Source organism: Phoca vitulina, unplaced genomic scaffold (genome assembly GCF_004348235.1).
Source record: "Phoca vitulina isolate PV1807 unplaced genomic scaffold, GSC_HSeal_1.0 scaffold63, whole genome shotgun sequence".
NCBI lineage: Eukaryota > Metazoa > Chordata > Mammalia > Carnivora > Phocidae > Phoca > Phoca vitulina.
Window position 1 is genome coordinate 3,319,080 of NW_022589766.1, and position 22,952 is coordinate 3,342,031.

Here is a 22,952-nt window from a genome sequence, read left to right on the forward strand (position 1 = left end):
GGGGAGGGGCAGAGGGAGAGGGAGAGAGAATCCTAAGCAGGCTTCATACCCAGTGCAGAGTTTGAGTGGGGCCTGATCTCAGACCCTGAGATCATGCCCTGAGCTGAACTCAAGAGTTGGATGCTTAACCAACTGAGCTACCCAGGTGCCCCAGCTAGTTTTCTATTTTTGAATATTTTAAAATTTATTTTTTCCTCTTTTCCTGCCTTCTTTTGAATTAATCCTTTTTCATAATTCCATTTTATGTAATACTCTTGGCTTATTCTATATGTCTAGATATACATGTATATGTACACACACATATACACGTATACATACATACACATATATACACATACATATGTATGTATATATACATATATACACGTATATACATATATGTATGTATATGTACATATATATTTTAGCAGTTGCTCTAAGTCATGGTTTCTCAGCCTTGGCACTATTGGTATTTTCATTTGGATAATTCTTTGTTGTTGAGGACTGGAGGGGATATCCTGTATGCAGTGTAGGATTTTTGGCAGCATCTCTGGCCTCTGTTGACTAGATGACAGTAGCAACCACTCCCCACCCCCAGTTGTGACAACCAAAAATGTTTCCAAGGGCAGCTGGATGGCTCAGTCAGTTAAGTGGGTGGACTCTTGATTTCAGCTCAGGTCGTAATCTCAGGATTGTGAGGTTGAGCCCTGTGTGGGGGCTCCATGCTGGGTGTGAAGCCTGCTTAAGATTCTTTCTCTCCTTCTCCCTTTGCCCCCCCCCCCCACACTTGCTTGTGCATATGTGCCCTCTCTCTCTCAAAAAAAAAAAAAAAGTGTCCAGACTTTGCTACATGTCACTGAGGCAGTATGAGAACCACTCTTCTAGGGCTTAAAAGATCTAACTTTAACTTACAACAATCTTTATTTACTTATTTAGTTTTTAAAAGATATTTATTTGAGAGAGGAGAGAGTGAGCCCGCACGCATGGGGGGCGGGAAGGGAGGGGGAGGGGGAGAGGGAGAGGGAGAAGCGGAGTCCCCACTGAGCGGAGAACCCGACTGGGGGCTCTATCCTAGGACCTGGGGATGATGACGACCTGAGCCGAAGGCAGACATTTAACCGACTGAGCCACCCAGGCGCTCCGACAATCTTTATTTAAATAACATTATGCTACCTTGTGGGGCGCCTGGGTGGCTCAGTTGGTTAAGCGACTGCCTTCGGCTCGGGTCATGATCCCAGGGTCCTGGGATCAAGTCCCGCATCGGGCTCCCTGCTCCGCGGGAAGCCTGCTTCTCCCTCTCCCACTCCCCCTGCTTGTGTTCCCTCTCTCGCTATGTCTCTCTCTGTCAAATAAATAAATAAAATCTTTAAAAAAAAAAAAAAATTAAAAAAAAAAACAAAAAAAACCCATTATGCTACCTTGTGTAACATGATCACCTTATGACCATATACTTTAATTTTCTATCTTCCCTCTTTATGTTGTCATGATTTTACTTCTATATATGTTATTAACCCCCACAATACAATACATTATTATTTTTTGTGTTCTTATATAATCTTCTAAAATGAATAAAACTTCACTCAGTGGGGAGCCTGCTTCTTCCTCTGCCTGCCATTCCCCCTGCTTGTGCGTGTTCTCACTCTCTGACAAATAAATAAATAAAATCTTAAAAAAAAAAAAAGAAAACAAGAAAAAAAGTCTTTTGTATTTACCTTCTCTTTATAATCCTCATCATTTCTTTTTGTAGATCCACATTTTCAGCTGGTAATTTTCAGTCCTGCCTAAAGAACTTCCTGAAACATTTTTGGTGTCTGCAGGCAGTGCATTCTGTCAGGTTTTATTTGTCAAAAAATTCTTTCTTTCTTCATTTTTTTAAAAAAGATTTTATCTGACAGAGAGAGAGCACAAGCAGGGGGAATGACAGGCAGGGGAGAAGCAGGCCCCCCGCTCATCAAGGAGCCCGATGTGGGGCTCGATCCCAGGGCCTGGGATCATGACCTGAGCCGAAGACAGCCACTCAACTGACTGAGCCACCCAGCACCCCCTCTTTCTTCATTTCTGAAAAAATATTTTTCTGGTTATAGGATTCTATGGGCAGCTTTTATCTTTCTACTCTATGGTCTTTTCGCTTGTATAATTTCCTGAAGAAAAGGAAATACTGATCTTTGTTCTTTGTATGTATTTTTTTTCTTTGCCTTTGAGATTTTTATCTTTGTTTTTCTGCATTTTGGCTATGATATATCCATGTATATTTGTTTGTGTGTGTTCATTTTGGTATTTATTATGATTAGGATTCCGTAGGATTTTTTGCTCTTTGGTTTGTTGTCTTGGATTCTTTCAAAATTCTTGGCCATTATCTCTTCACATATTTCTTGTATCTCATTTTGTTTGTTTGTTTGTTTCCTTTTCTTGGGGCTTCAGTCGAATGGAATTTGTTTGAAGACATTTTGATATAGTTCCACAACTCTTGGATGCCTGAGATGTATTTTTCCCTCACTTTTTTTAAACTGTGGTTTCATTTATAATTATTTCTATTTGCATGTCTTTAAGTTCAATGATTGTTTCCTCTTCTGTGTCCAGACTGTTGTTGAGCCTGTCTCAGGAATTTTTTTTCTCTAATAGAATTTTTTTATTTCTGTCTTTTATATTTTTCCTTTCTTTAAAGTTTTCCATCTCACTGCTGAAAATGTCCATCTGTTTGTGCATATTGTCCATCTTTTCTACTAGACCATTTAACATATTTATAGTTATTTTTAAATGTCTGATAGTTTCAATAGCAAAATCATTTCTGATTCTGTTGATTGCTTTATCTCTTGCCAAAGGGTTATTTTTTTTTCTTGCTTTTGTGTAATTTTTGATTTTATGCTCATCATTGTGTACGAAGAATAGGAGAGATTGAAATGATGCTCTTCTTTTGTTAGGCTGTTTGTGTTAGAGGTTGAGTCAGTCTCATCATGAATCGAGCTAGGTTTGGATTCTTTTGCCCTCATTACCTTCATTGTACCACAGGCTTCAGATTTCTCCAACAGTTGGCTGCTGTTCCCTTGTGTTTAGGGTGTGCCATGTAGTACTACAGGATTTTTCTGTGTTCCTATACCACCCTCATCTCTCAACAGTCTTTGCATATCTGTGCACCAGAGAGATTTCTCTTTATGTTATTGTCCCTCTCCCAGTGATTATTGTTGCTTGTTACCCAGTGCTTTGCTTGTGGGGCAGCATGGGGTTCTCTTATTCTAGTCCAGACTCAATCCTGGTCAGGCCCTATGTTCCTGGGTGTTGGTGATGGGGTTTTATTAGCTTTTCTGCTCTTTCTCCCTTGGGCAGTCAAACTATGCCATATATTTGTAGCTGGTCATGGGCAGGAGTATCATTTCCCTCTCTGTGGTAGTTGATCTCTTTTGGTATTGGTGTAGGATCCTTTGCCCAAGACTCTTTCCTGCTCCCCCCCAGTAGTGGCAGAATTATTTTTTGTCTCTACCTTTTCCTAGCATCAGTATATCTTTGCCTGCGTCTGGGGACTTGACACTCTTTTCTCCCCCTCCTCCAGAGGCAGAGGCATTTTGCTTCTATTTTCCTCTGAAGCAGTGGATTTTTGCCTGGACCTTAGGGCTTTCTTTCCTTCCCCTAGTGGCTCTAGGCGTTTGCTGTGTTTAAGGAAAGGTTGGGGAATTAGGCAGGGCTTCAGGCTGGTACTTGTCACTTCCTGCACACTTGCCGCATTGATGAAGGGCTCTCTCTGATTTACTTTTAATTTTTCCTGTGAGCACCTGGTTGACACATGTAGAACTTACAGTTGAGTGTAAACTCTTCTTGTGTCAGGGATCCCCAGCCATTCCAAACTGACACATGAGTCTACACTTGGTCTTTAAAAATTTGTTAAAATCTTAGTTGATTTTTTTCGGGATGCCTGGGTGGCTCAGTCGGTTAAGCATCTTCCTTCAGCTCAGGTGATGATCCTGGAGTCCTGGAATTGAGCCCCGCATCAGGCTCCCTGCTCAGCGGGGAGTCTGCCCCCCCCCCCGCTTGTGCTCCCTCTCTCTCTCTCTCTCTCTCTCTCTCTCTCTCTCGCATGTTCTCTCTCTCAAATAAATAAATAAAATCTTAAAAAAAAAATCTTAGCTGTTTTTTTTCTTACACACCTGTATGGTGGCTACTTCTTTCTCTGTGACCTGCCAAAGGTAAAAGAGATTGTGTTTGGTCTCTTCTTGGAGGAACTTGTCCCTCTTTGAAATTAAATTTACTTGATTGCCTTGTGACCTCAACTCTTTGTTAGGCTTAAGATAAGTTTTGATTTGATAGATCTGGCTTTTTCTTCTGAGGGTGGGATTGACATTCCTTTGAGGCTTTCTGCATTCTAAGTGGAGTGGAACTAGAGTTCTTGACAAGGTATGCTATTTCAAGCAGTTCTTTCTTCTGCTCCCTCCTTCATGCTTTCTCTTGCCTTCTTGTGCCTCTTGAGCATTTTTTCCTTTAGGATTGAACCTCAGGGACTATTTCCCCAGTGAAGCCTCTCCTGATACCACTAAGTAGAATGGAACATTTCTGTATTTGTACAACTGTCTTGACTCTTGTATAGCTGTATTTCATTTTTGCAGGCCCACTGACGCTCTTAGTGAGGTTGGGCAGGTTTTAGAATCTGAGACTTCTCACTCTGAGAATGATCCTTTTTTTTTTTTTTTAAGATTTTATTTATTTATTTGACAGAGCGCACAAGCAGGCAGAGCCTCAGGCAGAAGGAGAGGGAGAAGCGGACTCCTCACTGAGCAGGGAGCCCAAAGCGGGGCTCAGTTCCAGGACCCTGAGATCATGACCCGAGCCGAAGGCAGATGCTTAACTGACTGAGCCACCCAGGCGCCCCTAAAAACTATCCTTCTACTTTCAGAGTTTATGACTGTAACAGTTGATAGATTTTAGATAGGCTCATGGAATAAGCTTGAGAGAAAAGATAAAGTGATGTACAAGAGAACTTATATTTATCAATAGAGTAAAAATTTGTGAAATCACACCACCTAGGTTCCTGTGCTGTTTGGTTTGTACAGTTGTTGCTCTTGAACTCTAAATTACTTTCAGAAACAAGACTTAAATTTGTGGAATCTAACTTCTTACAATTGTGGGCTTGGTTACACAAACTAGTATGTATTCACATAATAAAATGCCATAGAACTTTAAAAACAATGAAGAAATATATCCTAACATGGAAAATCTTCAGGATACACTAAGTGGGGGAAAAAAAAAAAAGGTGCAAAGCTGGACATTTTTTTTTAGAAGACAGAAGGATAAGACTGTATTTTTAGTTAAGTGTATATTTACATAAAGAGTTGCTGGAAAGGTATAGAAGAAACTAATAAAAGTGGTGACCAGTAGCAATCAAGGGCAACGTGAGCTGCATGTGGATGATACAGGAATGAGACTGTTCAAATACATGTTCCTTTTACATCATTTTTCAGTTCTGAATTTGGAATGAAGTATTGGAACAATTAGCCTAGAAAGGTAAACATCAGAGTATTTATCTGCTATTATTGAAGGTGGAGAAATTTCTAAGCAGAGAAATAGTAAAAGAAATGGAGAAAGCAGTGGTGCACAAATCTGGCCACCTAAAAATAAGAAAACTTCTATAGTAAAAGCCAGCAATTGAGAAAATGTTCAAAGTAAATGGAAGAAATAGTGTTTTTACAATATAAATAACCTACACAAACAGTTAAGGAAAACATGAAGAAATCCCTCTCCCATCCCACCCCCCATAGGACTGGAAGTGGAAGTGTGGCTAAAGTTTAGAAAGAAAGGCAGTATGAATAATGGGGGAAGGACCTGATTAATGACATATAAAAGGCTCACTAGATAACATTGTGTCTAAAATTGAAGACTTTAATGGTATAGCAGGATCAATCCATAATGTTGGGTGTTTTCTCCCTAGCAGGTGATTGAATTGAACCGTGATTAGGAATTTGAGGCTGATGAAGTGGAAGGAAGAAAGTAACATACTAGGGAGATTGATAGCTTGGGTGACAACCAAGATTTTGAGACCAATAATAACATAGTTAACTAACTGGAGAGATGAGACTAGGTGGAGTGCATCTCAGGGATTAAATCTGGACTTAGGTACAAAAGGTAGATTGGGCTATTGCATGATAAAGAGAAGAGGGTAGGACAGCCAGATGGCCTGAGCCTGAGGGAAGGAATTGGATTGCTTATGAGTTAGGGTCTAGAAATACCACTGTGGAGAAGGTTGATCCCTACTGCCTTAGCCTTCACTCTAGAGGGTTCTTCTCAAGAGACAGGTTTAGCCCAGGGGTTGAAAGAAGTATTCATTGATAGGTTGAGGATGTAGAGGTGATTTGTTTCACTATATAAGAGAGGTTTCCAGAGGTTCCCCAAGGAGAAGGTTGGAAGGAAGGGCAACAGTGGGGGAAGACATGGGGTGGGTGAGAAAGCACAGAGAGCACTGTGGGTATGAAAATAGGGGAGAGGGTAGCTGGCTGGAATGGTTTGTGTTTTGAGTAAAGCCCAAGGGTGATAGGTGGAAGCCATAGATAGAATTAACTAGCAAGATTCCTGAATCGACCTGTGATATAATGATTTCTCTGGACCTAATCCACCGTGTCTTTGTGATCTAAAGGGAGTATTAAATTTAGTAAAAAGCTTAACCCTGGGTGGTAAAGCCTAAACCACTTAGGCTTTAAGTAATGAAAGCCAGTAGGTTTCACATTTCTTAAGCATTCTCTGATGTCTGCAAAGTCCCCCCACTGTTAGGAGTTTTTATTTATTTAACTTTTTATTTATTTTTATTTTATTTATTTGAGAGAGAGAGAGCAGGAGAGCGAGTGAGCGGGCTCGAGCTGGGGGAGGGGCAGAGGGAGAGGGAGAAGCAGACTCTCTGCCTGAGCAGGGAGCCTGATGTGGGGCTCAATCCCAGGACCTTGGGATCATGACCTGAGCCGAAGAGAGACACTTAACGGACTGAGCCACCCAGGCACCCCTAGGAGTTAGCTTTGAGATAAAAGTGGGAAGACAGTACTACCATTAATTTAAAAGAATCCAATTTGTTCTTATCCCACTGCCAATGACCCAGTAATGAATGCTAGCCATTACATTGAGGTGTCTTCTGCTAGGAATCCCATTTCCTCCTTCTGTTCCACTTTACCTGAAACAGGTTACTGAGACCCCTGCTGCTGGGGTGACGTCAGCAACTCTGATGATGAGTAAGCTGATAGTTGAGGATCCTGGCCTCCTAGCTTCATTTGGGATCTGAACCTTTTAAAGCGAGTAACCAATGATCTCTTATTAATTTTACTTATTTATTTAGCCATTAATCTTTAGTTTCAATTTTTAAAGTCTGTAGTGCGGACAAGAATGAGAATTGGCATTTCTTGAACAACTAAAGCATCTGTATAAGAATCTTTGCATGCTTACAGGGAAACAATGATATGCAGTAGAGTCTAAAGTCTGTAATGTTTTCAGTAGACTAAATGTATCTCCTTTCTCTTATTTTAGATCTGTCCATATTAGTGGAAATGTAACTGGAACCGACTCTGGTGATAAAATCAAGGACCATCAGCAAGAGCATGCAGTAGGAAATTTTGGTTCCAAATGAAGACACCAACATTTAGAATTTCTACTTTTTCTAAGGTATTTGAGGCACAAATTTACTTTAATCTGACTCCTTGGAAGTCATTTTATAATGTTGATTTCTATATATAGATTTCATAAGTTGAAAAAGTTTTTATGTTAGAATGGTTAGCTTTTATTTTTTTAAAGATTTATTTATTTATTTTAGAGAGAGCGTGAGAGAGCTCGGGGTGGGGGGAGGGGCAAAGGCAGAGGGGGAGAGAGTCTTAAGTGGACTCTGCGCTGAGCATGGAGCCTGATGGATGGCTCAATCTCATGACCCTGACTGAGATCAGGACCTGAGCCAAAACCAAGAGTCAGGTGCTTAACCGACTGAGTCACCCAGGAGCCCCAGAGACTGGTTAGCTATAGAGAAGAGTTCAACCTTCCCTACCCACATCCCCCTAAAACTAGTTGAGAAAAAAATCCAGATTTTAAAGGGAGATAATCTTTATAATTAGTAAAGCATGTTCAATTAATAAGAAATCTACTGGGTGCAGATTAAGACTGAGTAAACTATGTTAGAAGAACTGGAATAAATAAGTGTCAATTTAGTAATTATTTTATGTCATGACCCTCTGGGATGAGCAGCTGAATTCAGCACTCTAACAGAGTCAGCTCACATGATACATGAGATCTTAAGTGATTGTCTTTTAGTTTGATTTGGAAACCTTTTTGTTCCTCTTCTCCTAAATTTATTATTAAGGGTTTTCTGTTCACCAAAAATTGTCACTTTTATTCCTCATAGACTGTTCAAGTAGGACCTTTCTCATCTGTTGGGTTAGTTTCACTTGGACCAGAAAGGGAGATAAGTAATTAAAGAACCAAATGACACTTCCAAAACATGGGGTGGATCCCCACTTTGAAGACTACATAAGACAGTTGAAAACAATCAAAGGAAATATAGTGTCAACAGAAAACAAACATAGTACTCTATTTTTGTAAATACACATATATTCCAAATTGGATTTAGTTAGTTGTTTATTTAAAAACAAAATATTTTTTCTTTTCATTATGTTTTTCCAAATAGGAAAGAAGTATGGAAAATAATTATTTTAAAGGGCAGGTCAAAGTTGGTTGTATACGTTGTAGAGGTTTGTAGAGGTTTGTAGATTATATACAAATGTTGTAGAGGTTTGTAGATTAATTTTGCTAGATTACAAAGAAGAAAATCTGAGAAAAATGTATCACTTATTGCAAGGATTATTAATTTCATTTTCTATTTTGGAAGAAGAATATGTAAAGCAATAAATTCTAAAATAATCCATAATATTAGAAAATTCTAAGACTGCGTTAGTTATATGGCTACCTTCTAAAGGGGTGGTGTAACTGAGCAATGTTTGTGAAAGAAAAGTTACCTCGAATCAAATAGCAGATGAAGAAGAATTAGGTTGCTTTGATGAGAAGTTTTAAAACTGTTCTTGGCAGCTAGTAGATATATTGTACTTCTCTAAAAATTTTTTGGTGTCATTTTGAATCAAAAGGTAATAATAATTAAATATATAATGTGTCTTGTTATCAGAACCATTTCCCTTGTTTTTTAAAGATGTCTTTTCTTCTTTCTTTCAACTGATGTTTAACAACATTTAACAACATTAGTTGAATGTCCAAGCTTTGCAAAGAATGATTCTAGGTATGGGGAAGAATATAAATTATTCTGTAACTTCATGTTTCTAGATATGGGGAAGAATATAAATTATTCTATAACTTCATTATAAATGAAGTTGAAGAAATCTTTCACTTCAAATGTTTACTCTTGGGGTAGGGAAGCTGAATACACTCATCTGAAAACCATTTAAAAACAGTCACAAAACGAGCACATAAAATCAAATTTTGGAAGCCTTTTCTAAGTAATATGGTACTACGTTCAGATCTCAACAAAAGTTAAGCTTAGGGAATAGGAAGTTCTGATCAATTTGCTGACTACTTGGTTGTGGCTGTTAACTATTTATGGCTCTACTTGTGAAAGTGCTATATAGTTAAATTTATTTGCTTAATTCTTTAAATGAGGATATCTCTGATTCATCAATTTCTATATCTCCCCACTCATTTACAACCATTGGCACATGATATCCTTCTTTAATATTTTTCATTTTCCCCTTTGAAAATGAAAGAAAATGAAAATTTCACAAGCTTTGCTCAGAAGTTTTATATGATACATTTTGACAGTATTTTCTTGTAATTTTTTTTTTTGAGGGGACTTTAGATTTTGAGATTGTGGGAGTTTTTTTTTTTTTGAGGAGGATCAAAACAAAATAAAATCAGTATCTGAATTATGGCCCTAGAACATGTATAAGGTTATGTCTTAGATTACAGTTTACATTAAGTTAAAATGGTACCCTTAAAAAATACTTTATTTGGACTCAAGAAAACATTTGAAAACAAATGTCAATAAGGTATATTAAGGGAATTGGTATTCCCTTGCTACAGTTTTCTCTGTGGCATGATGGAAAGAGCACAAGCTTTGGCTCTTCTACTTCCATGCCACCCTGGGGAATTGAATTAATATTTCTGTCTTAGAAATATTACTTTTTAGACTTGTGATGAAAAGTGAAATGTGTATAAATTATATAAAATAATGCTTCTCAGTGTGAGATTAATGAATGTTGTTGCTAAAGACAGAGGAGACCACACTACTGAAGTATCATTCACAGTTATCCTTCTCATAGCAAAAAACAGGTCAACTCACACTACTAGTGAGAAGCTTGTAAAACCAGTTTCAAAGTTAATGGCAAATATTATGCTTGGAGAGAAAGTAAAATGAGCTTTTGGCAAAAATCCCTTATCAAAGGCATACCATCTGGAAAAGCAATTACTGTCATGTGTGCACGCTAGCAGAATTTTTGTTTTTCAGTTGGATGAAAGCACTGATGTTCAGAGAGCATACCAGCACTTCATAGAGATGTGTTACTGTTTATCACTGAAAAATCCTTACTGCAGCAGAGAGTTTTTTGTTGTTATTTTGTTTTGTTGTTGTTGGTGGTGGTGTTTGGTGGCCTTTGTTTAAAGCCAGTGTTGCCTGGAAAAGTTGCATTGGTTCCTGTGATCAAAGCCTCACAAGGTTAGCTGCAGCAAAGGGTTCACTTAATCTGTGAGGAAAAGAAATTGCACCAGGGTATCAATTCAGATCTGCTTTTTTCAGGGAAAATTGGCATTCAGTAATGTGATTTTTTTTTTTAGATCTATTGATTGATTGATTGAGAGAGGGCACAAGCAGGGGGAGGGAGAGAGGGAGAGAGAGAAAATTCCAAGCAGACTCCATGTTCAGCATGGAGCCTGCTGGGGGGCTAGATCTTAGGACCCTGAGATCATGACCTGAGCCCAAATCAAAAGTTGATGCCCAAGCGACTGAGCCACTCAGGCACCCCTTCAGTAATGTGATTTCTGATTGTGATTTAATATCAAAGTGGTAAAAATTATGGATGTAAGCAATTTTTGAGCACTAAAGCCATGTCTTTTCAGTGTTTTGTGAAGAAATGATAAGTATAGGATCCTGCCTTTTCACAGTGATGCATGCTAGCTAGCTCTGTAATGTGACAGGGCTTTAAATGTTTACTTAGTTTTTTAGTAAAATAAGATAAATATTTCTTTAATACTGATAATGCCATTTCTATGATTTCAAGGGGGCACAGCATAGTAAATATATTTGGTATTTCAAATAGTCAGAATTTATAAGTTCATATTCACAGTTATGAATTTTAATGTTCAGGATGAGGTATGAGGATCTTACAGAAGTCTGAATTACGGTACTAAATAATTCAACCTTTAAGAGTTTGAGCATTTCCCCCATACTTGATGATTTTATCAATTTATCAAAGAAAAAAACAGTGAATTTTTATTGTGCATTTTTAAAAACCATCCTCAATTTTTGGAATAGAACATGAAAAAATACTTTCCAGAGCCAAAATGCCAGCAGAGAATAGATTAGGAATCTTTTTGCTCCAGTCTTTCAAATTGAAGCATTTAAAATCTAGTTTTGAGTGGGATATGCTTTTTCTGTTTGTTTTTTTATTCAATGGAATGCTGAAAGTAGACTTCAGTGAGAAATAGTGTTAAAATTTCTGGGTCCATGTTCAGTTGTAATATCCAGAGTATATAACACAGCTGATTTATCATTGAGAATTAGTGATTTTTAATTTAGTAGAAATGCAGAATAAGAAAGAGACTAGTTGAATATGGAAAGCGGCAGCTTATGGCTAAAGATGATTCCAGAGCTGGAGACTTGAAATCTTTGCAAGGAGGTCATCAAACACTAGCAGGGTGTGGCAAAACAACAAAGCTGCTTAATTGAATGGGCTCTGGCTGGCCAAAGATGAGACATTTTGAGCATCAGTAAGTATAACTGCAATGTAATCAATCACATCAAATATGTTTAAATCCATGAGTTCATAATGATAGTTAAAAAAAAAAAAACCTCGTTAATTTTCTTCGGAGTATGCTGAGGACTCAGCTGTACGTGAATGTAACCAGACAGTTGAGGAGAGGAAGTTTCTTTTTTGAGGATTATTCTGTTTGATAAATGAAAAAGGAGTGAATTCCTGGACCTAAGTAAAGATCGTTAGTGGCTGCTAACATCACAGGGAGGGAGAGAGCCAGACATTAGATTGCTGTCAGTGAAAGTTCACAACACAACTTAGTAAGTATTCTTGCCAAAAAATTGAACTTGAACCTGAATCTCATCAAGCCTCTAGCTCTAACTACCAGTTCACAGGAAACAGAAATCAGGGAAACAAATGAAATGATACCGTGGAGTTGCAGTCAGCAAAATCTAGGCTTTGGGGAAGTCCTTGAGACACATAATTTGTTTTTTTCAGCAAATAAATTGTAAGGAACAAAAAAAGAGAAATGAGAAGGAAACCTGAGATTAATAGCAATGATTGGGCTTTATCTAGGTCCAGATTTTCATACATATATATTTATGAAATAATCAGGGAAATTTGAACAATGCATATTTGGTATTAGGAAATTATTGGTAATTTTTAGGTGTGATAACAGTATGTGGTTATATTTAGAAAGAGTCATTACCTTTTAGAGATACATATTTAAATGATAGTGGGTGCAAGGATATGTCTGGGATCTGTTTCATTATTATCCAGAGTAGAGGGGAGGGTGTGGGTGGAGGTAAATAAAACCAGATTGGCCTCAATCTGGCCTCGAGGTGATGTGATCATTGTTTAAAGTAGGCACTTTAAAAAAGCAAAATTTCCCAGGTCTCACGATTTAAAAGAACAATATTTCTCAGCACTGTCATTGACGTTGATATGATTTCAGTGAACATAAATCCTAATATTATGGCCTTGATACTTATTATCAGAAGCAGCACCCCGTTTGTCCTTTTTAAAATCTCCCTTTTGATCCTCTTTTTATCTAAGAAGAGACCACTAAATTGGGATTCATGTCCCCAGATCATTAAAAAAAAAAAAAAAAAAAGTAGGCACTTCTGGCATTGGGGGTGGTAGTGATGTAATTCTTGGTACTGTTCTCTAAGCTTTTTTGAACATTTCCATAAGAAAAAAGTCCAGAAATCTACCTTCTCTCTGTTGGCTTATAAGAGGACAGTTGAATTATGTGTATTTAGCAACCCGCTGAATTCTTATTTCTGATAATTTCTTGAGTTTGTTGGGTTTTCTGTATAGAAAATCATATTGCTTACAAAGGACAGTTTTACTATATGGTGCTTACTATTTGCCAGGCTTTTATTCTAAGCATTACACATATTAACTCATTCGATCCTTACAAGAACTCCAATGAAGTAGACGTTAACTTGCCTAATGTTACAAGGTGGGACTCAAATCCAGGCCTTCTACCCTAGAGTCTGTGCTTCTCTAGGTTTTTGTATCTCTCCTTGTAACGTCTCTCTGCTCTAATCCTTATACCTTTTATTTTTGTTTGTTTTAGTGTGCTGGCTAGAAGTTAAACTTTCAAATAGCAGTTTTCATTTGTAATTTTGATTTTGGAAGTTGTCTTTATACTGAGGGAATCCAGAGTATAATTGAGTTTACTTCTTTACAAATACAAGGTACTCACTACTAGTCTAAGAATTAGTGTGTAGCAAGAAACAGAATAAAGTGTATTGTAATGGCTTATAGTGGTGTTTTTGTTTTTGTTTTTTTAATTTACCTCCTGGTCTATAAGCAGCCTATTCATGGCTCATTTTACTTTCAATTACTTGTTGATTTCATTGGTCCTATTTACTGAATTTCTTTATGAATCTTAGATAAAATTACTCCTTCCTTCTCCCAACCCTCACACCTGTTATATAATTACTTTACCACCTGACTTTACATAGGTTACACAATTAGGCAAAGCACTTAGTATATGGTTTAGCACATAATATGTATCTAGTAAACATATACCTTCTGATTTAAGAGGTAACTTCTTTACGATTTTGTTTAAAAATTGTTCCTCTTCTTTAATTTTTAAAAGGGGAAAGGGTGACTATGGCTTAGTTATTTTAAGAGAAGTCCTAGGCCTGGGACAGGTGGCAAAAACTATTGATAATGTGTTATGGTGGTTTAATGAGTAATCTCTGTGTTCTCTGTAAGGAACTTTTTCTTTATAATTATCTCTGAGTTTGAGAAAGATTACTGAGAGAGTTGATTGTCAAAAGAATACTTGCCTATTAGAGGGTGGGGTGGGAACAATCTAGGGGGAAATGTGACTTGTTCCAACTCCATGGATTTTAGGATAGCTAAGCTTCATGAAAGGAGGCATATACTTTCCTTACTAGAAGGAAAATTTGTGATTTCACCCTCAAGAGAAAGAGATGAATCACAATTACAGCCTTTTTTAAAGGTTATAGAAGGTAGCCATCTGAAGACCTGGTATAGCTAGTTCAAAGCTGTACTATTTTTCACCACGCTCCTCCCTCTAACTCAGGTGCACCTGTGATTTTGTATAGCAGTAAACTGTAGCAACCTAACATATCTTTAATGGTATTTTTGAAAATGATATTAAACTATTTGGAAACTGAAGATGGTAGAGTACAAGAATTCCATTTTTCAAATGACAGCTATAATTATTGAGTGGCATAGCTATTAAAATTGAACAGTCGGTTACTTGACTATTAAAGAAGAGGTTTTGTTGTTATGGGCTATAGTTTATTGGTTTGAGATAAAAGATACTTTTTGAAGAATAAAATAAATGTGTATGATAGAAACTCTCTTATCTGATCATGAAAGCTTTCAGTGGAAAGATGAAATACTTTCCAAACTACACCCAGATACTTCGGAAACAAAAAACGTGATAGGCAGAATTAAGCGTAATTGAGAGGTACTCAATTTAATATCTGTTATCAGTTAGTTGGTAAAGTCATTGAGATGTTTATTGTTTTATAGATGATCTTAAATGAGGAGGCATAGCTAATGTGGCCATTTACAGAGTTTGGGATTAGTGAATTTAAGAGAAAAGAATGCTGACATGAGGAAAACAAAAATACAATAATAATAGTTAATATTTAATGTTCACTATGTGTCAGGCACTGTGACAGACACTTTATATATATTTTCTATATATATTTATTTCTATCCCAATAACTCTGTGAGATGTAAACTATTATTACATCTATTTTATGTATAAGAAACTTGAGTCTTTTTAAAATTTTTTTTATTTTTTTATGATTTTATTTATTTATTTGACAGAGGGAGAGAGCACAAGCAGGGGGAGTGGCAGGCAGAAGGAGAGGGAGAAGCAGACTCCCCACCAAGCAAGGAGCCCGATGCGGGGCTTGATCCCAGGGGAGCCAAAGGCAGACGCTTAACCGACTGAGCCACCCAGGTGCCCCAAAACTGAGTCTTAATAAGACTTACTTTTTTATTTTTTAAGTGGGCTCCAAGCCCAGTGGGGGGCTTGAACTTACAACCCTGAGATCAAGAGTCACATGTTCTACCAGCTGAGCCATCCACGTGTCCTAATAAGGCTTACTTTGAAGTTATAGGGTCAGGATTCATCCATCTCTTTCTCTTGGGGTAAAACCAAAAGTTCAGCTTCAGAAACTAATTTTTAATCAGAATTAGAAAAGAAAGTGTATTCTAGTTCAAACAAACTGCAAAAGCATAGATTTTGGAAAACCAGTGATTTAGCTAGTTCAGTATAAGTTTCTGATATGAAAGAGCTCCTTACAAGTTTTTGTAATCACAGGTATATTAGTTGGAGTGTAGTGTCTCATGCAAGAAAGGTCATAGTTCTAACATGCTACTCACTGGTCAAATCACATTTTACCATTTTAGAGAAGAAGGAGGGATGCATTATTGGTTTTTGAAAATGGTGTTTGACATGGAGTGACGTACCAGTATTTTATTACTTAAACTTCCTCAATTAAAGATGAAATGGAAATGTTTAACATGGAAATGAATTTAAAAAGCTATTGAAACTTTCAAGAACTTTTGGACATTCCTTGAAATTAGAAATTCCTTACATTATTAAACTCTTTTTGTCTATTACAGGCCTAGCAATGTAAACATAAAATTAGGTTAGATGCAAAACTGAGAATCTCTGTCCTCACTCTTAATATCATGTGCATGCATTTAATGCTAGTTAAAAGTGAAAGCCTGACTATAGTGCAAAACCTACATTGCTTTTATAATGGGGCTTATTTAGTCACTTCTAAGGCTTTCATTTAAATTTGGGATTAAGTATACTTTTCCAATTGACCATGCAACATTAAAAAAAAAAAACACATAAATTTTAGGTTAAGCCACAAAGGAAAACCTCAGTAAATTCCAGAAAAGCTGAAACTTTTTGTGTCCATTTCCTCCCTACAGCAGAAGTTTAAAATGTACTACTCCAACCACTTGGAAAAATCAAACAGAAACTGTTCTTAAATACTGAGTCAAAGAGGAGGATCAAATATACAATAACTGATTATTAAGCTAACTGAAATGAGACTCAGGCTAAGACTAATACCAAGCTTAGAAATAAATTGATTAAAAAAAATAAATGAACTCAGCTGCAGAATTTAGTATAACAAATAAAACCAACAAAATAAATGCCTCGGGAAAGGAAGGATATAAATAAGATAAAAGCAGAAACAGATGCATTAAAAAACAGAAACTATAGAATTGGAAAATCTAAGAGCTTTTTTTTTTTAAAGATTTTATTTGAGAGAGTGAGAGAATGAGAGTGAGAGAGAGAGAGCTGAGCAGGGAGCCCGATATGGGACTCGATCCGGGGACTCCAGGATCATGACCTGAGCTGAAGGCAGTCACTTAACCAACTGAGCCACCCAGGCACCCTAAGAACTATTTCTTAGGATTAAAAAACAAATAAATCTAATCTTATCAAGGAAAAGATAGAAAGCCAAAGTATGAAAGAATAAAGGGAATATATATGAATAAGAGATTTATTTATATGTATATTATATATATATAAAAGAGACAGCTTTACTTAACTGTAAGCCAGTTGATTTGAAATCTCTTTGAAATGAATTGTTAAACACTCAAACTGCGTTAAGGAGAAAATCTGGGTAAACCAAGAACTATGGAAGAAAGTTTAAAGAATTTTCTCAAAAGGGCGCCTGGGTGGCTCAGTCGTTAAGCGTCTGCCTTCGGCTCAGGTCATGATCCCAGGATCCTGGGATCGAGTCCCACATCGAGCTCCCTGCTCTGCGGGAAGCCTGTTTCTCCCTCCCCCACCCTCCCTGCTTATGTTCCCTCTCTCGCTGTGTCTCTCTCTGTCAAATAAATAAATAAAATCTTTAAAAAAAAAAAAAAAAAAAAGAATTTTCTCAAAAAATTGGTTCTGGGGCCAAATCGTTTTGCCAGTGAGTTTTTTCTAACTTTCAAGGAACATATAATTCCTATGGTGAGAATCTGTTCTAGAGATTATAAAAAGATGGAAATATGCCCAACTAATGTTATGAAATCTGTATGAATATCTTAACAACGGTTACTTCATGAGAGTGAGAGTCTTTTGGGGAGTTACTTACATTTCTGCTCTAAGCAAAGATTTTTATTGAAATTAAGATAATTGGGAAAAAACAACCCAGAAATTAAAAACTTTGACAAAGATGTCTTTTGTATCTATTAATATATTTACTGTTACCAGTGTTCTTTATTCCTTTGTGAGGATCCAAATTTTTACCTGATAGTCTTTTCCTTTTGCCTAGAGAACATCTAAGTGCACTGCATATCTTGTAATGGATTTTTCTCAGCCTTTGTCTAAAAACATTACCACTTTCATTTTGAAATCTATTTTAACCAGATATAGAATTTTAGGTTGACAGTGTCTTCTTTCTTCTAGTACTTAGTACTGTCACTCCATTGACTTCTCATTTGCATAGGTTCTGATGAGAAGTCTTTGTTTTTCTGTACATAATCTGGCAGCTTTTTCCATTTTTTCTTAATCATTGGTTTTCAACAGTTTATGGTATTTCTAAGTGTGGTTTGCTTTGTTTTTCCTTCTTGGATTTTGTTGAACCTCATGGATCTGTGGGTTTATGGTTTGAAAAAATGTTTCCCATATTTTCTCCAAATATTTTTTTTCTATTACCTTCTTCCCTCTAGGTTTAGGACCCCAATTACATGTATATTAAATTGTTTGATATATTACTATACATCATTGGTGTTTTCTTTCTATTTTTCCTTTCCTTTTTTCGGTATTTTTTTATCTTTGTGCTTCATTCTGGATATTTTTCTATTGCTGTTTTCAAGTTAAGTGTCGAATCTGCTGTTAATCCCATCCAGTGTATTTTTCATTTCAGATACTCTATTTTTCATTTCTAGAATTTCCATTTCGGCCTTAAAAAAATCTTTCACTTATCCCTCAACACTTCCATGTGTTTCTCTACCTTTTTGAGCATATTGAGCATATTTATAGTAGCTCTTTTAACATCTTTGTCTGCCAAGTTCTGTGTCTCTGTCAGTTCTGCATCTGTTTCTATTGATTTGTCATTCTCCTGGTTATAGGTCATATTTCCCTGTTAATTTATATGCCTGGCAAATTTTCATTGGATGTCAGACATTGTGAATTTTATGTTGTTGGGTGCTGGATTTTGTTGTATTCCTTTCGGTGATGTTAGTCTAAGTTTTGGCATACAGTTGAATTTTTTGAAATCTCTTTGATGCTTTTTTGAGACTTGCTTTGTTTTAAGGAAGCTTTGTTGGGGTGGGTCTATAGCAGCCTGTTTTCCTAGAGATAATTTAGAGTTGATACCTTTTGAGGACTTTACTTAATGTCTCATATATTATGAGGTCTTTTCATTCAACTTGATAGGAATACAAACTGTTCCTAATCTTGTATGAGTTTTAGGAATTCTTTGGCCTACTTATTTTTCAGTGGTCCTTCCACCAGCCTTAGGTCGTTTCCTCTCATACAGGACAAATCACTACCTGCCAAAGCCGTGAAGGGGACACCTCTGCGGATCTCTAGAGCTCTGTCTCTCTGTCCCTTTTTTCTGGTATGCTTTTCTACAAATTCTGGCTGCCTTGGCCTCCCTGAACATCATTCTCTGTCTCCTCAACCCTCTGAGATCCCAGGCTCATTGAAGTTCTCACTCTCTATGCTGCATCCTAGAAACTGCTTCAAGGGTGTGAGGTAGGGCAATTATAGGACTCACCTTATTTTCCTCCCCCACTTTCTCAGGAATCCCACTCCTGCTTTGACTGTTGTCCAATATCTGAAAATTATTGTTTTATTAATCCGTTTTATCCAGTTTTCTAGTTTGTATAAAGCAGGAGGATTAATTGAATTCCTGTTACTCCATCATGGCTGTTTGTGGAAATACTTGATGGATTATTTTTTCCTTTGTCTTTTCCTGTGGGTTAAGATGTGGGCCTAAGTATAAAAGAAGCCAAGAAACCAGTTGGCTTATTCTCAGTGTTTCAAGTGTTAGACTAACCTGTAACTGAGGCGGAAGAGTCCCTAGTTGCTTGTTGTCCAAACCCTTTAATAAACAGGCAATTTTGCCTGGTGCATCCTTTCTCATTTTCACTCTCTGGAACCTTTTGCAGTGGTAGGGTGGTTGATCAAGAATTATGGTATTCTAGGGGCGCCTAGGTGGCTCAGTCAGTTAAGCGTCTGCCTTCGGCTCAGGTCGTGATCCCAGAGTCCTGGGATCGAGCCCCCACGTCTGGTTCCCTGCTCAGTGGGGAGCCTGCTTCTCCCTCTGCCTGACGCTCCCCCCGCTTGTGCTCTTTCTCTGTCAAATGAATGAATAAAATCTTAAAAAAAAAAGAATTATGGTATTCTATAATGATGTTCTGTATGTTCTATATGTTGGCTAATTGAATTTAAATAAAAATTAAAAAGGGGCGCCTGGGTGGCTCAGTCAGTTAAGCGGCTGCCTTCGGCTCAGGTCATGATCCCAGGGTCCTGGGATCGAGTCCCGCATCGGGCTCCCTGCTCTGCGGGGAGCCTGCTTCTCCCTCTCCCTCTGCCTGCTTCTCTGCCTACTTGTGTTCTCTCTCTATCTCTCTGTCAAATAAATAAATAAAATCTTAAAAAAAAATAAAAAATAAATAAAAAAATAAAAATTAAAAAAAAGAATTACGGTATTCTGAATCTTGTTCAGATACCACATAGTTTTAATAAGTTCTTAATACTCTTACCTGAAGCTGAATTAAGATCCATTTCTATTTTCTTTTTCTCAGCTGTTTCTATTTGCTATTATTTACCTTTAATTTTATCAGATTTTTTGGTTGTTGTTAGCTAGTTATCTAACTGGTTGTCATTTTTCACCTGGGTTGTATTTACTTCATTCATCATGTATTTTTCCTCATCACAGTAACCTTTAGGAGCTTGAAAGGGTTTGATCTTTTATGCATTATATCTTTAGTTTTCTTCCTGCTTCTCTGTTCTTGCCTTTCTCTACTCAGAAATGAATGAGCAAATAAATAACTGAACAGATGTAGACAAATATATGCATGAATATATATACACAGTGCATTTTTAACATTCTAAGACTATTAATTGGGATATATAGTATTGATTTAATATATTTTCAAGAAAAAAGAAACATTAAATTTATTTTAAAAATTCTTAGAAATTAACTGACAGAAGCATACATTTATCCCTATAATTTCTATACCATCTTCTTTGGAATCATAAAATCAAATCTAATACTTTTTCACAGTCTGAATGCTGATTTTCCTCACCTGTGCTTGCTTTTTCTCTTTACACATGATGATGGTATAGTTTTGAGTCATATGGGAAATGTTTGGATTTAACTGCTTTTCTTTTTTGGCTAAATTCATACTTTCAATTTTTCTACAGATAAACTGAATTAAATAACTTCCTTTTTGAGACACCTGGAAACTTTTGACAGATTGATATCCAGCAGTTGGGTGTTAGTACCTTGTAAAATGTAAATTGGTCACACCAGCGTCTCTCTTCCAACTCTGATAACTCTGTGATCTATTTTGAGAGATTGGGCAGTTTCTACTGGCTTTAATTGCCCTTGCTTGCCCTGCAATGGACAACTTTTATACCACAATAGCTTTTATTGCAGAGCTTCATCTAGTTCAGTCTTCCTGAAAATATTTTCAAGCAACAGTTAGGCTTTAAGATTTAACTTAAAGTTCAACTGCGTATGAGTTAACCTATGCAGTTAACTCAGCTGTGGTCATAGTTGGATGAACAGATCTTCTCAGGAAAGGTATATCCCATAGATTTACACATGGGTAAACAGTGACATACGATACTCTTTTGCTAGTGGTAGGTTTTTGGACATTAATTCTGGTATTTCTCCTAGTTTCAGAAACCTAAAAATATTATTTTTTAAGAAAAATAAATATCTTTAGTATTGAAAAAATATGATTTGGGAATTTAATACACAGTGAGCAAGCATAAAGTCTGTCAGGTGGTAGAATTATTTAATAAGTTTTGAGATGATCAAATAGCAGTTAGAAAAATTAGTGTTGAACATGTCTGTATGCAAATGTATGGTTAACTTTTTAAGATTGAAAAGCTATAAAACTGTGCGAAGAATAGTTAGAAGGTTAAAAGATTGACCATAAAAATTAAGCACATCTATATAAAGAATATACAAAATTAAAAAGAAAAAGAAAAATAACAAAATGGAAAATATTTACAAATATGGTCTTAAATATTATCTAACATTACTATGAATATTTTAAAAATATTTGCAATAGGGGCGCCTGGGTAGCTTCATCGGTTAAGCGTCTGCCTTCGGCTCAGGTCATGATCTCAGGGTCCCGGGATCGAGTAATGCATCTGGCTCCCTGCTCAGCGGGGAGCCTGCTTCTCCCTCTACCTCTCCCTCTGCTTGTGCTCTCTCTCTCTGTCAGATAAATAAATAAAATCTTTTAAAATTAAAAAAAAATATATTTACAATAATAAGATCGAGTAAGTACATTGGTAAAGTCATGTCCATTAGATCATAAGGGGACATGGAGTAAACAAAAATAAGGAGAAGAATCCATCCTCCTGGGAATTAAAACAATAGTGAATAACCTTTCATACTTATTAAGTATAATGAAGTTGTCCATAGGCAATCCAGTACTTATTGCATTGCTTTTGGAATTGGTACAGTTCCTTTAGAGGGTAGTATGGTAGTATATATCATAAAAAACCATAAACATATCTGTGATCATTGATTCAGTAATTCTACTCTTGGGAATTAACCCTGAGTAAATAATTCAAGGAATAAAAGAACTGTATGAGAGCTATATTCACAATAATATTACTTATAATAGTAAAAACTGAGAACAACCTAATTGGCCAACAGTGGGAAATTTGATGTACTATGATCAATTAATATCCAAATACTTCATATCCACTACATATAAGCATAAGCACCATGACGGTAGGGACTGTATCACTTTTGTTCCCTGTTGTAACACCAGTGCCTAGAATAGCTTCCCTCGTAATAAGTATTCAACAATTATTATTATTGAAATGAACAAATCAGTGGAATAATGTTAAGTTAAATTGAAATATACACATTCAGAACCTGTTTATAAGTACCTTAGTGAGGAAGGGAGATGGGGAACAAGTTGGCTGATGAGGAATTTTTTGGAGAAATTTGAACTGGAGTGTGAAAGTTCAGTAAGATACAGATTTCTTTTGAGAGCCGGGAGGTGGGAAAGGTGCTCCAGGAAGAGGGTTAGTCTGAGGAAAGGCCTGACAGTAGCAATTGACTGGAAGATAAGGTAGAAGCTGGGGCATAGGTTCATAAGGCAGTGTTCTGAGTGGACCTGTATGGAAATCAAGCTAAGTAGATGAGACTTTTATTCTGTAGTATGGGAAGTCATTGATGATTCTTCAGCAGAAGTTGACATTGGAAGAGTATTTAATTCAAGAAGTTTAATCCGGCATTAGTATCCAGGACAGGTTCAGGCGGGAGATTAGTTTAAACTCTGATGAAAATGGAGTAGAGGGGCGCCTGGGTGGCTCAGTCGTTAAGCGTCTGC

The 22,952-nt window shown here is 36.8% G+C and overlaps 1 protein-coding gene across 11 annotated transcripts in view; it reads left to right on the plus strand.

Annotated features, from left to right (window-relative positions):
- NCOA1 (nuclear receptor coactivator 1) overlaps nucleotides 1–22,952 on the plus strand; it is a 240,107-nt gene that overhangs the window by 47,853 nt on the left and 169,302 nt on the right. For 10 of the 11 annotated variants that reach the window (XM_032391532.1, XM_032391531.1, XM_032391537.1 and 7 more), the window contains exon 2: nucleotides 7,471–7,605. The gene's annotated coding sequence lies outside the window, so the exon portion shown is untranslated. Of the gene's footprint in view, nucleotides 1–4,978; nucleotides 5,470–7,470; nucleotides 7,606–22,952 lie in introns of those variants that run through there. The other variant, XM_032391536.1, reaches the window with a different exon arrangement.